The sequence below is a fragment of the Aegilops tauschii genome, chromosome 7 (assembly GCF_002575655.3).
Source record: "Aegilops tauschii subsp. strangulata cultivar AL8/78 chromosome 7, Aet v6.0, whole genome shotgun sequence".
Classification (NCBI taxonomy): Eukaryota; Viridiplantae; Streptophyta; class Magnoliopsida; order Poales; family Poaceae; genus Aegilops; species Aegilops tauschii.
In genome coordinates, this window is record NC_053041.3 from 322,655,451 (window position 1) to 322,666,610 (window position 11,160).

An 11,160-nucleotide genomic window follows, 5' to 3' on the forward strand; every position below is an offset into this window, starting at 1 on the left:
TAGTTTTCAATAAAGTTTATGCTTTCTACTTCGATGTTGTGATGAATTGTTACTTGTTCATGAGAAGCTATATGATAAAGTTCTATGATAAAGTTTGTTGTTGTTATATAATATGCATGATGCTACTATGTCCGTATTTTGTTTTTATCGACACCTCTCTCTCTAAACATGCGGACATGATTTTGGATATCGGCTTTCGCTTGAGGACAAGCGAGGTCTAAGCTTGGGGGAGTTGATACGTCCATTTTGCATCATGTTTTCCTACTGTTATTTATAATGTTTTTATGCTTTATAATACTTTATGGAGTAATTCTAATACCTTTTCTCTCATAATATGCAAGGTTTACACAAAGAGGGAGAATACTGGCAGCTGGAATTCTGGACTTGAAAAAGCTATGTCAAAGATACCTATTCTGCACATCTCCGAATGAGCTGAAATTTTCCGGACAATTATTTTGGAATATATAATAAATATTGGAGAAAAGAACTACCAGAGGGGGCTGCCAGGTGCCCACAAGACACCAGGGCGCGCCAAGCCCCCTAGGTACGCCCTGGTGGGTAGTGGGCCACCCATCCCACCTCCGGTGCCCATCTTCTTGTACATAAGGTCTTTTGACCTAGAAAAAATAAGAAGAGGACTTTCAGGATGGAGCGCCGCCGTCTCGACGCAGAACTTGAGCAGGAGCACTTTTGCCCTCCGGCGGAGCGATTCCGCTGGGGGAACTTCCCTCTCGGAGGGGGGAATCAAAGCCATCATCATCACCAACAACCCTCTCATCTTTCGGAGGCCAATCTCCATCAACATCTTCAACAGCACCATCTCCTCTCAAACCCTAGTTCATCTCTTGTGTTCAATCTTTGTACCGGAACCTCAGATTGGTACATGTGGGTGACTAGTTGTGTTGGTTACATCTTGTAGTTGATGCTATATGGTTTATTTGGTGGAAGATTATATGTTCAGATCCATTATGCTATTTAATATCCCTCTGATCTTGAGCATGAATACTATTTGTGAGTAGTTGCCTTTGTTCTTGATGCCATGGGAGAAGTCATGTTGCAAGTAATCATGTGAATTTGGTATTTGTTTGATATTTTGATGATATCTATGTTGTGATTCCCTTAGTGGTGTTATGTGAACGTTGACTACATAACACTTCACCATCTTTGGGCCTAAGGGAATGCATTGTGGAGTAGTTAAGATGATGGGTTGCTAGAGTGACAGAAGCTTAAACCCTAGTTTATGCGCTATTCCGTAAGGGGCTGATTTGGATCCATATGTTTAATGCTATGGTTAGATTTTATCTTAATACTTCTTTCGTAGTTGCGGATGCTTGTGAGGGGGGTAATCATAAGTGGGAGGCTTGTTCAAGTAAGAACAGCACCCAAGCACCGGTCCACCCACATATCAAATTATCAAAGTAGCGAACGCGAATCAAACCAACATGATGAAAGTGACTAGATAAAATTCTCGTGTGCCCTCAAGAATGTTTTAGTTATTATCTGAGATCGTATCGGTCTGTCCTTTGCCATCAAAAGGATAGGGCTAGCTTGCTGCACTTATTGTTACTTTTCACTTGTTACGAATTATCTTGCTATCAAACTACCTGTAACCGACAATTTCAGTGCTTGAAGAAATTACCTTGCTGAAAACCACTTGTCATTTCCTTCTGCTCCTCGTTGGGATTGACACTCTGATACATCTCCAACGTATCTATAATGTTTGCTTGTTTCATGTTGTTATATTATCACTCTTGTATGTTTTACAATCATTTTATAGCAACTTTATATCATTTTTTGGGACTAACCTATTGACATAGTGCCCAATGCCAGTTGTTGTTTTTTTTCTTCTTTTTTTACTTCGCAGAAAATCAATACCAAACGGAGTCCATACGCAGCAAAACTTTTTGGCGAATTTTTCTAGGCCAGAAGACACAGGATGGGCCAAAGAAGGACCAGAGGGGTGCCCTGAGGGGGGCACAACCCACCTGGCGAGCCTGGGGGCCCAGGCGCGCCCTGGTGGGTTGTGCCCACCTCGGTGGCCTCCCGCACCGCCTCTTTGCTCTATAAATACCCCAATATTCCAAAAACCATAGGGGAGTCGACGAAAATCAATTCCAACTGTTGCAAGTTCCAGAACCACCAGATCCAATCTAGACACCATCATGGAGGGGTTCATCATCCTCATTGGTGCCTTTCTGATGATGCGTGAGTAGTTCATTGTAGACCTACGGGTCCGTAGTTAGTAGCTAGATGGCTTCCTCTCTCTCTCTCTCTCTCTTTCGATTCTGAATACTATGGTCTCTTGGAGATCTATTTGATGTAACTCTTTTTGCGGTGTGTTTGTTGGAATCCGATGAACTTTGAGTTTATGATCAGATCTATGTTTTTATTCATTAAAGTTATTTGGTCTTTTGATCTCGTATATGCATGATTACTTATAGCCTCGTATTTCTTCTTCGAATCTTTGGTTTAGTTAGGCCAACTAGATCGATTTTTCTTGCCATGGGAAGAGGTGCTTTGCGATGGGTTCGATCTTACGGTGCTTGATTCAAGTGATAGAAGGGGAAACGACACGTATGTATCGTTGCGATTAAGGATAACAAGATGGGGTCTAATTCCTACATGAATAGATATTGTCTACATCATGCCATCGTTCTTATTGCATTACCGCATTTTTCCATGAACTTAATACACTAGATGCATGCTGGATAGCGGTTGATGTGTGCAGTAATAGTAGTAGATGCAGGCAGGAGTCGGTCTACTAATCTTGGACGTGATGCCTATCTAATGATCATTTCCTAGATATCGTCATGATTATTTGAAGTTCTATCAATTACCCGACAGTAATTTGTTCACCCGCCGTATGCTATTTTTCTTGAGAGAAGCCACTAGTGAAATCTACGGCCCCCGGGTCTCTTCTTTATCAAATTTGCCTTCAAGATCTATTTTTATTCGCTTTATTTTTAGATCTATATTTCCAAAAACCCACAAATACCTTGCTGCACTTTATTTTATTTTACGTTTATTCAAGATCTATTTATCCAATCTATCATATTTTTATCCCGTCAACTCGACAGTTTCTGGCACCGTTACTCGAAAGGGATTGACAACCCCTTTAACACGTCGGGTTGCAAGTATTTGTTCTTTGTGTGCAGGTACTGTTTACATAGTGTTGCGTGATTCTCCTACTGGTTCGATAACCTTGTTCTCATCACTGATGGAAATACCTACCGTCGTTGTGCTGCATCATCCCTTCCTTTTGGGGAAATACCGACGTAGTTCAAGCCGCATCAAAAGGAATTTTTGGCGCCATTGCTGGGGAGACATCATCAACATCTACCAGGTTCCTAATAACAAATCTCATCTCCTTGCAATTTACGTTATTTGCCATTTGCCTCTCGTTTTCATCTCCCCCACTTCACAAAAATATGTCATTTTATTCGCCCTCTTTTCTGTTCGCCGTTTTCTCGTCAGATCTGTTTTTGAGTGCAATCTTGTTGCGTAGTCACGATGACTCAAGAAAACACTAAGTTGTGTGATTTCTCCAATACCAACAACAATGATTTTATTAGCACTCCGATAGCTCCTCCCGCCACTAGTGCGGAGTCTTGTGATATTAATGTTGCTTTGTTGAATCTTGTCATGAAAGATCAATTTTCTAGTACTCCTAGTGATGATGTCGCGTCCCATCTTAACGCATTCGTGGAATTATGTGATATGCAAAAGAAAAAAGATGTGGACAATGATATTGTGAAGTTGAAATTATTCCCGTTTTCTTTGCGAGATCGTGCAAAAAATTGGTTTTCTTCTTTGCCTCGCAATAGTATCGATTCTTGGGATAAGTGCAAAGATGCTTTTATTACTAAGTATTTTCCGCTCGCGAAAATTATTTCCCTTAGGACAAAAATAATAAATTTTAAGCAACTTGAGCATGAACATGTTGCGCAATCTTGGGAAAGAATGAAATTGATGATAAGAAATTGTCCCACTAATGGTTTAAATCTTTGGATGATCATACAAAAAAATTATGTGGGATTGAATTTTGTTTCTAGAAATCTTTTAGGTTCCGCTGTGGGTGGTACTTTTATGGAAATTAGTTTGGCTGAAGATACTAAATTGCTTGATGATATTATGGCAAATTATTCACGATGGCATACCGAAAGAGATTCTACTAGTAAAAAGGTTAATTCGGTAGAAGAAATAAATTCTTTGATTGAAAAATTTGATGCTCTTATGAAGTTGGTTTCTACTTAAAATGCTCCTATTGATCTTAATGATGTGCCTTTGTCTACCTTGATTGAGTAAAATAGTGATGTCGTAGATGTGAATTTTGTTTCTTGAAACAATTTTAATAACAATGCTTATAGAGGTAATTTTAATCCTAGACCTTTTCCAGGAAATTCCTCTAATAATTATGGTAGTCCTTCTTATAATAATAATAGGAACACCTCTGATCTTGAGAATAATATTAAAGAATTTATCAATGCTCAAAAGAATTTTAATACAACGATAGAAGAAAAGTTGAGTAAGATTGATGATATGTCTAGAAGCATTCATAGAATTTCTCATGATGTAGGAAATCTCAAGATGAAAATTTTTGTGCCTAAGGTAGAAGAATCAATTAAAGCTTTATATGTTTCTATGGATGAAAGTAAGAAAAGAACCGCAATGCTTAGAGCTAGAAGAGAATTTTTGGAAAAAGACGTTTTCTAGTGATTGCTTTCATAAAAATGAAGACGACCTTAAAATGATTGGTGTTTCTTCTATTGATTTCTTCTTTAGCAAAATTAAGATTTATGATAAAGGGATTGAAGAAGAGTCAACTTTAGCCAGAAGGCGTCCCGATAATTTGGAGGGTGCAAAACTTGTTGAGAAAATATAAAAGTGGGTTTGGAGAGGTCAAAACTTTAACTAGTGATGTGCCCACTCTTTTGGATACAAAGACTTTAATTATGATAATTTCTCTTTGATTGATTGTATTTCTTTGTTGCAATCCATGATAAATTCACCCCATGCTTATAAACAAAATAAAGCATTTACTAAACATATTGTTGATGCTATGATGAAAGCTCTGGAAGAGAAGTTGGAATTAGAGATTTCAATTCCTAGAAAATTACATGATGAATGGGAACCTACTATCAAAGTCAAGATTAAAAATTATTAGTGTTTTGCTTTATGTGACTTGGGTGCTAGTGTTTCTACAATTCCGAAATCTTTATGTGATGTGATTGGTCTTACCGATATCGAAGAATGTTCTTTAAATTTGCACTTCATGGATTCTACTATTAAAAAGCCTATGGGAAGAATTAATGATGTTCTTATTCTTGCAAATAGAAATTATGCACCCATAGATTTTATTGTTCTTGATATTGATTGCAATCCGTCTTGTCCAATTATTCTTGGTAGACGGTTTTTACGTACTATTGGTGTCGTGATTGATATGAAAGAAGGCAATATTAAATTTTAATTTCCACTAAGGAAGGGTATGGAACACTTCCCTAGAACAAGAATTAAGCCACCATATGAATCAATCATGAGGGCATCCTATGGATCTACAAATAAAGATGACAACAGTTAGATCTATGCATTATGCCTAGCTAGGGGCATAAAACGATAGCGCTTGTTGGGAGGCAACCCAATGAATAAAATTTATTTTTGCCTTTTTCTTTATTTTCTTGAGTGCTTGCACAATTATGCTACTGTTATGATTGTGTTTTTATGTTTTAATTAGTGTTTGTGCCAAGCAAAGCCTTTGGGATCATGTTGGGTGATAGTTGATTTGATCTTGTTGAAAAACAGAAACTTTTGCGTCCAGAAAAACAATTCTCATTTTTAACAGAAGCATGATAGAATTCTGAATTTTTTACACAAGATTTATATAAAAATTTCCCACGTTGTCCTTATTTTCCGAATTTTTAGAGTTACAGAAGTATTCGAAGTATTCAGATTGCTACAGACGGTTCTGTTTTTGACAGATTCTGTTTTCTTTGCGTTGTGTTCTTATTTTGATGGATCTATGGTTTGTATTGGAGGGTATAAGCTATAGCAAAGTTGGAATACATTAGATATAATGCAAAAATAAAATATGAATGGGTTTGCAACAGTACTTATAGTACTAATTTGCTTTGTTATACTAACGGAGCTCATGAAGGTTTTGTTGAGTTTTGTGTGATTGAAGTTTTCAAGTTTTGGGTGAGATCACGATGGATGAAGGAATAAGGAGTAAGAAGAGCCTAAGCTTGGGGATGCCCATGGCATCCCAAGCTATTATCTAAAAGATAAGCAAACAACTAAGCTTGGGGATGCCCCGAGTGGCATCCCCTCTTTCTTCTAACGACCATCGGTATTTTAACTGGAGCTATATTTTTATTCGTCACATATCATGAGTTTTGCTTGGAGTGTCTTGTATGATATAAGTCTTTGCTTGTTTTTCTTTTTAGTTTTACTCATGAATCCTTGCTCGACACACCTATTTGAGAGAGCCAAAATTATGCTATGACTTGTTAGAATTGCTCTCTATGCTTCACTTAAATCTTTTTGAGCTATGGAATTGCTCTAGTGCTTCAGTTATATATTTTTGAGCACAGTGTGCTTTAGTATTTTTGAAGAAATACTCTCATGCTTCACTTAGATTTATTTGAGAGTTAGTAAAAAATTAAGAAATTCTCTCATGCTTCACTTAAATTATTTTGAGAGAAGAAACTTTTTATGCTCATGTTCTTCACTTAGATTTGCTTGAGCTATCAAAAGCAACATATGAAACTAGTCCCAAAGTGATAGATATTCAAGAGGGATATAATAAAAACTTTCATGAAGATCATGGACAAAATAAACTTGATTCCTTTTAATAGTTCTGCCATATGTTGATATAATATGTGAGTCATGTTGATGAGTAATTATGGTTTAGTAAGAATATTGGTGTTAAGGTTTGTGATTCCCTATACAAGCACGAAAGTCAATAGTTATGCAATGAAATTATATCCTACTTGTGATGCATTATTCGGTGTTAGTTATGCTTAATGCTCGTTTATGAGATTTTTCGTTTCTTGGTTGCATGCTTCTCAATCTTTTGCTAGCCTTCATTTGCACTAAGTATGATCACTACTTGTGCATCCAATATCCTTAAACCAGTTTGCCACATGAGTCCACTATACCTACCTATATGCGGAATTATTTTGCCATTCTAAGCAAATTTGTATGTGCCAGCTCTAATTTTCAAAATAAATTTCTCTTTTGTGTGCTCGTACCGCCCATGAAACGGTAGGGAGTGGCTGATATTTTTCATGCTAGATGTGTTATTCTCAAGATGAGTGTTTATTCACTTGTCATTGCACGAGAGTACGGTAAAGGTATTAGGGATGCCCAGTCCCGAAATGAAAAATGAATTTACTTTATGTTGTCAAATAATAAATTCCTTGGAAAGTGTTGGTATGGACAGCACCCGTGGATTCGGTTGGCCGTGGAATGTGAAAGTATGTTGGAAAAAGGAATAAACTTTATTTTCTGTTTGGGAACCGCCTATGATATATCTAGCATGGAAAGTATTAGGAACTACTCGATCGTTTTCGTTGACAGGAAAAGCATGCCGCCCAAAATGTTTTTATCTCTATCTTTTTTGCTTTGAGCTCTGGCACCTCTACAAATCCCTACTTCCTTATGCGAAGGGCCTTTCTATTTACTTTATGCAATTTTTATTTTGAGTCTCCATCTTCTATTATAAAGCACCAACTAAGGGGCACTATGATCGTACTTGAGCATTGCACTGGTACAACGAGGTGCTATACAAATGGTTTTTAACCCCTTTCCGCGACGGCATTTGGAACCGTCGCCAAGTGAGTGTGGGCGACAGGGGGGTCCTTCCCACACGACCCAGAAACCATCACGGATATGCCCTCCTGGCACACACGCTAGGAAAAATGAGGTCATGTGCGATCGGCGAGCGATCAAATACGGTTATATGTGCAGTAGTGCTCAAAAAATACAATTATACAGGCGCAATCATTTCCGGTCGTAAGTGCATCCCACACAGTCAGTCCCTGCTAAACGTTTCCGTTCGTATATACATCCCACACAGTCGCTCCAAGGAAAACGTTTCCGTTCAGGTACATCACACACAATTTTCCCTGTTAAATCGTTTGTGATAGCGTTGCCATTGGACACGATATTAACAATTTTATCGTTTGCGTTATTGAATGCATCACAAACGGTGCGTAGAAGAAACTGTGTGGCAAAGGCTGACCATCACACACAGTTTTTATGTGGTAAACGTTTGCGCAAGGTGGCCTAACGCAAACAGTTTTCAAGAGAATGCCGTGTGTGATTGTTCATTGATCCAACACGGTTTATTCCTAGAAACTGTGCGCGTTTGCGTGAGGTCATCGCCCACGGTGTTTTCTGAATAACCGTTTGCAATAGAAAAACCCAATTACCAGGCTAATTGGCCATTAACAGGCTAATTGCCCTATTATTAATAATCCATTTATTAATCTAATTGACATTCATATTAAGCACATAATATATTTCATTTCCATATTAAGGAAGCAGGATTTCATAATTGAAATACATCAGAGTACAACATGATATAGCTTCAGCACTCAGCTACCCCATTACACAACTGCACCAGCACCAAGTTTCGCAAGCAAAATCTAGAACCTTTCGAAATTAGCATCATAGAAGGTACATAGACAAATGCATCTCATCTGGAAAACTGCTGAAGCGGAAGGCGAATATTGAGCCTTCATTCATGTTGAAGGTCTTTCAACTTTAGGCCAGTGCCTGTGGATGATTGACCGTCTATCCTTCGTCCTCTTCAGGAACACTTCAATATTGAACCGTGGGTGTTGTATGAAAACCTTCCTCGCATCCTGACCATAGAGGTGGTTTGAGACGTAATCATTAGTGAACTACTTTGGAAAGGCCTGAAAACAAGGATGTGAATAGATATCTTCTCTATATTGGAAATGGAGCAAAGGAATAAAAAAAGCAAGGTATAATAGTTAGTACCATCTTGTAGTTAACTGGTGTCTTCTTCATTGTGCACACAAAGATCTTGTTGTTTTTTGTGGCTAATTTCTTTATCCTAACAATCTTTCTGAGTTTCCTGACTTGATTGATATTCATGGGCAACTCATTTCCCCACATGCAAAAAGGGTCGAAAAATGGGTCAAAACCTCTGACAGCAGGACCTACATGTGCAAGACCAAATTGTTAAAAACCTAAATATTAGAATGGTTCCTGCAATTGCACAATAATGTGCTATTAGACAACGGACCATGCACGTGCTAACCTCGATTGTAAACCTCATTGCTTCCCATTGTTTCCCTGCAACACATATAAGGTAGGTAGTCATCAGGTTAAGTAAGGGTTCGCATGCTATCAGTAAAATATGTTGATGAAAAATAAGCACATTGCAGATTCATCAGATTAATTCAAGCCACATGGAAAACCCATTTATCCAAACCAAGCATGATTAAGAACTAGGAAATATAGCACTTGTATATGTTTCACATGTATTAAATGCAGCCAAATTCAATTTATTCCTCACATGCACAACAATACAAAATTCTACCCACGACAATTCGACATCGCATTGCAGAATTGAACCAAGTAGTTAACTAAACACCACAACAAATGAACCAAACATTAACTGAGCACCACATTGCACAATATAACATACTCCTAATAGAAGATCAGGCAGTTAACCAAACCAAGCAAGCTTAATAACTTGGAAATATAGCAATTGTATTTGTTTCTCATGTATTTAGTACAACCAAATTCAATTTATTCCTCACATGGTATACAATACCAGAATGCACCCACAACAATTGAACATCGCATTGCAGAATTGAACCAAACAGTTAACTAAACACCACAACAAATGAACCAAACGTTAACTGAGCACCACATTGCACAATATAACATACTCCTAATAGAAGATCAGACAGTTAACCAAACCAAGCATGCTTAACAACTTGGAAATATAGCAATTGTATTTGTTTCTCATGTATTTAGTACAGCCAAATTCGATTTACTTCTCACATGGTATACAATAACAGAATACACCCACAACTATTGAACATCGCTTTGCAGAATTGAACCAAACTGTTAACTAAACACCACACCAAATGAACCAAACATTAACTGAGCACCACATTGCACAATGTATAACCAAACCAAGCATGCTTAACAACTTCGAAATATAGCAATTGTATTTGTTTCTCATGTATTTTGTAAAGATAAATTCGATTTATTTCTCACATGGAAGACAATACAAAATTGTAGCCTGAAGAATTGAACATCACATTTGCAGAATTGAACCAAACAGTTAACTGAAGACGACAACTAATTAACCAAACAGTTAATAAGTGAGCACCACACTGCACGACATATAGAACATATACACTAGAGCAACAGATTGCATAAAATTAGATAGCACAATTCACTGGAATTTGTTAAGGAAAGGCAGGAGCAGCACACGCAATGGGTAAACCGAGCATGCTTAACCGGCGTAGCTAGCAAATGGCAAGGTGCTCCTCCAAGATCTGGGTGTCGGCATGAATGGCAGCCATCGCGACCTCATCCGCGCGTGCGGCCGCGATTTGCTTCTCCGCTGCCAAATGCTCCTTGAGCTCCTGGCTATACTATGTGCACCATGGCTTAGGGCGACGCTTATTTGGTGGAGGGGTCGGGATTTGGGTGGAAGGTGTCGCGCCGGCGGTTGGGGCATGTGGGATGTGGAAGGAGGAGGAGGATGGGGGTCGGGTGTGGATTGCCTGCCTGGATAGACGAGGCTGAGCAGCGTGAAGGAGGGTCGCCGGCAAGCAAGGAGTGAAGGTTTCAACTTGGAAAGGAAGGCGGAAACAGGGAAAATGTGGCTTCTGGTAAGGGGGAGGGGGCGGGGAGGTAGATATTTCCGCGGAAGCCGAAATTTTTGAATCGGTTCAGCGAAAAAATGGTGCACAAAGTGTCATCAGACACGGTCCCTTATTCAGAACTGTACGATATGTGAACAACACAAACGATTCACATAGCTTAACCCGTGTGTGATGAGTTTGAACGTCAAAAATTTTGGTTCGAATATCCCTGGTTATAGTGGTCATCCACGTCATTGCATAATTTGGGTACACAAAGGAGACTACAGCACACCCACACTTCTTAATC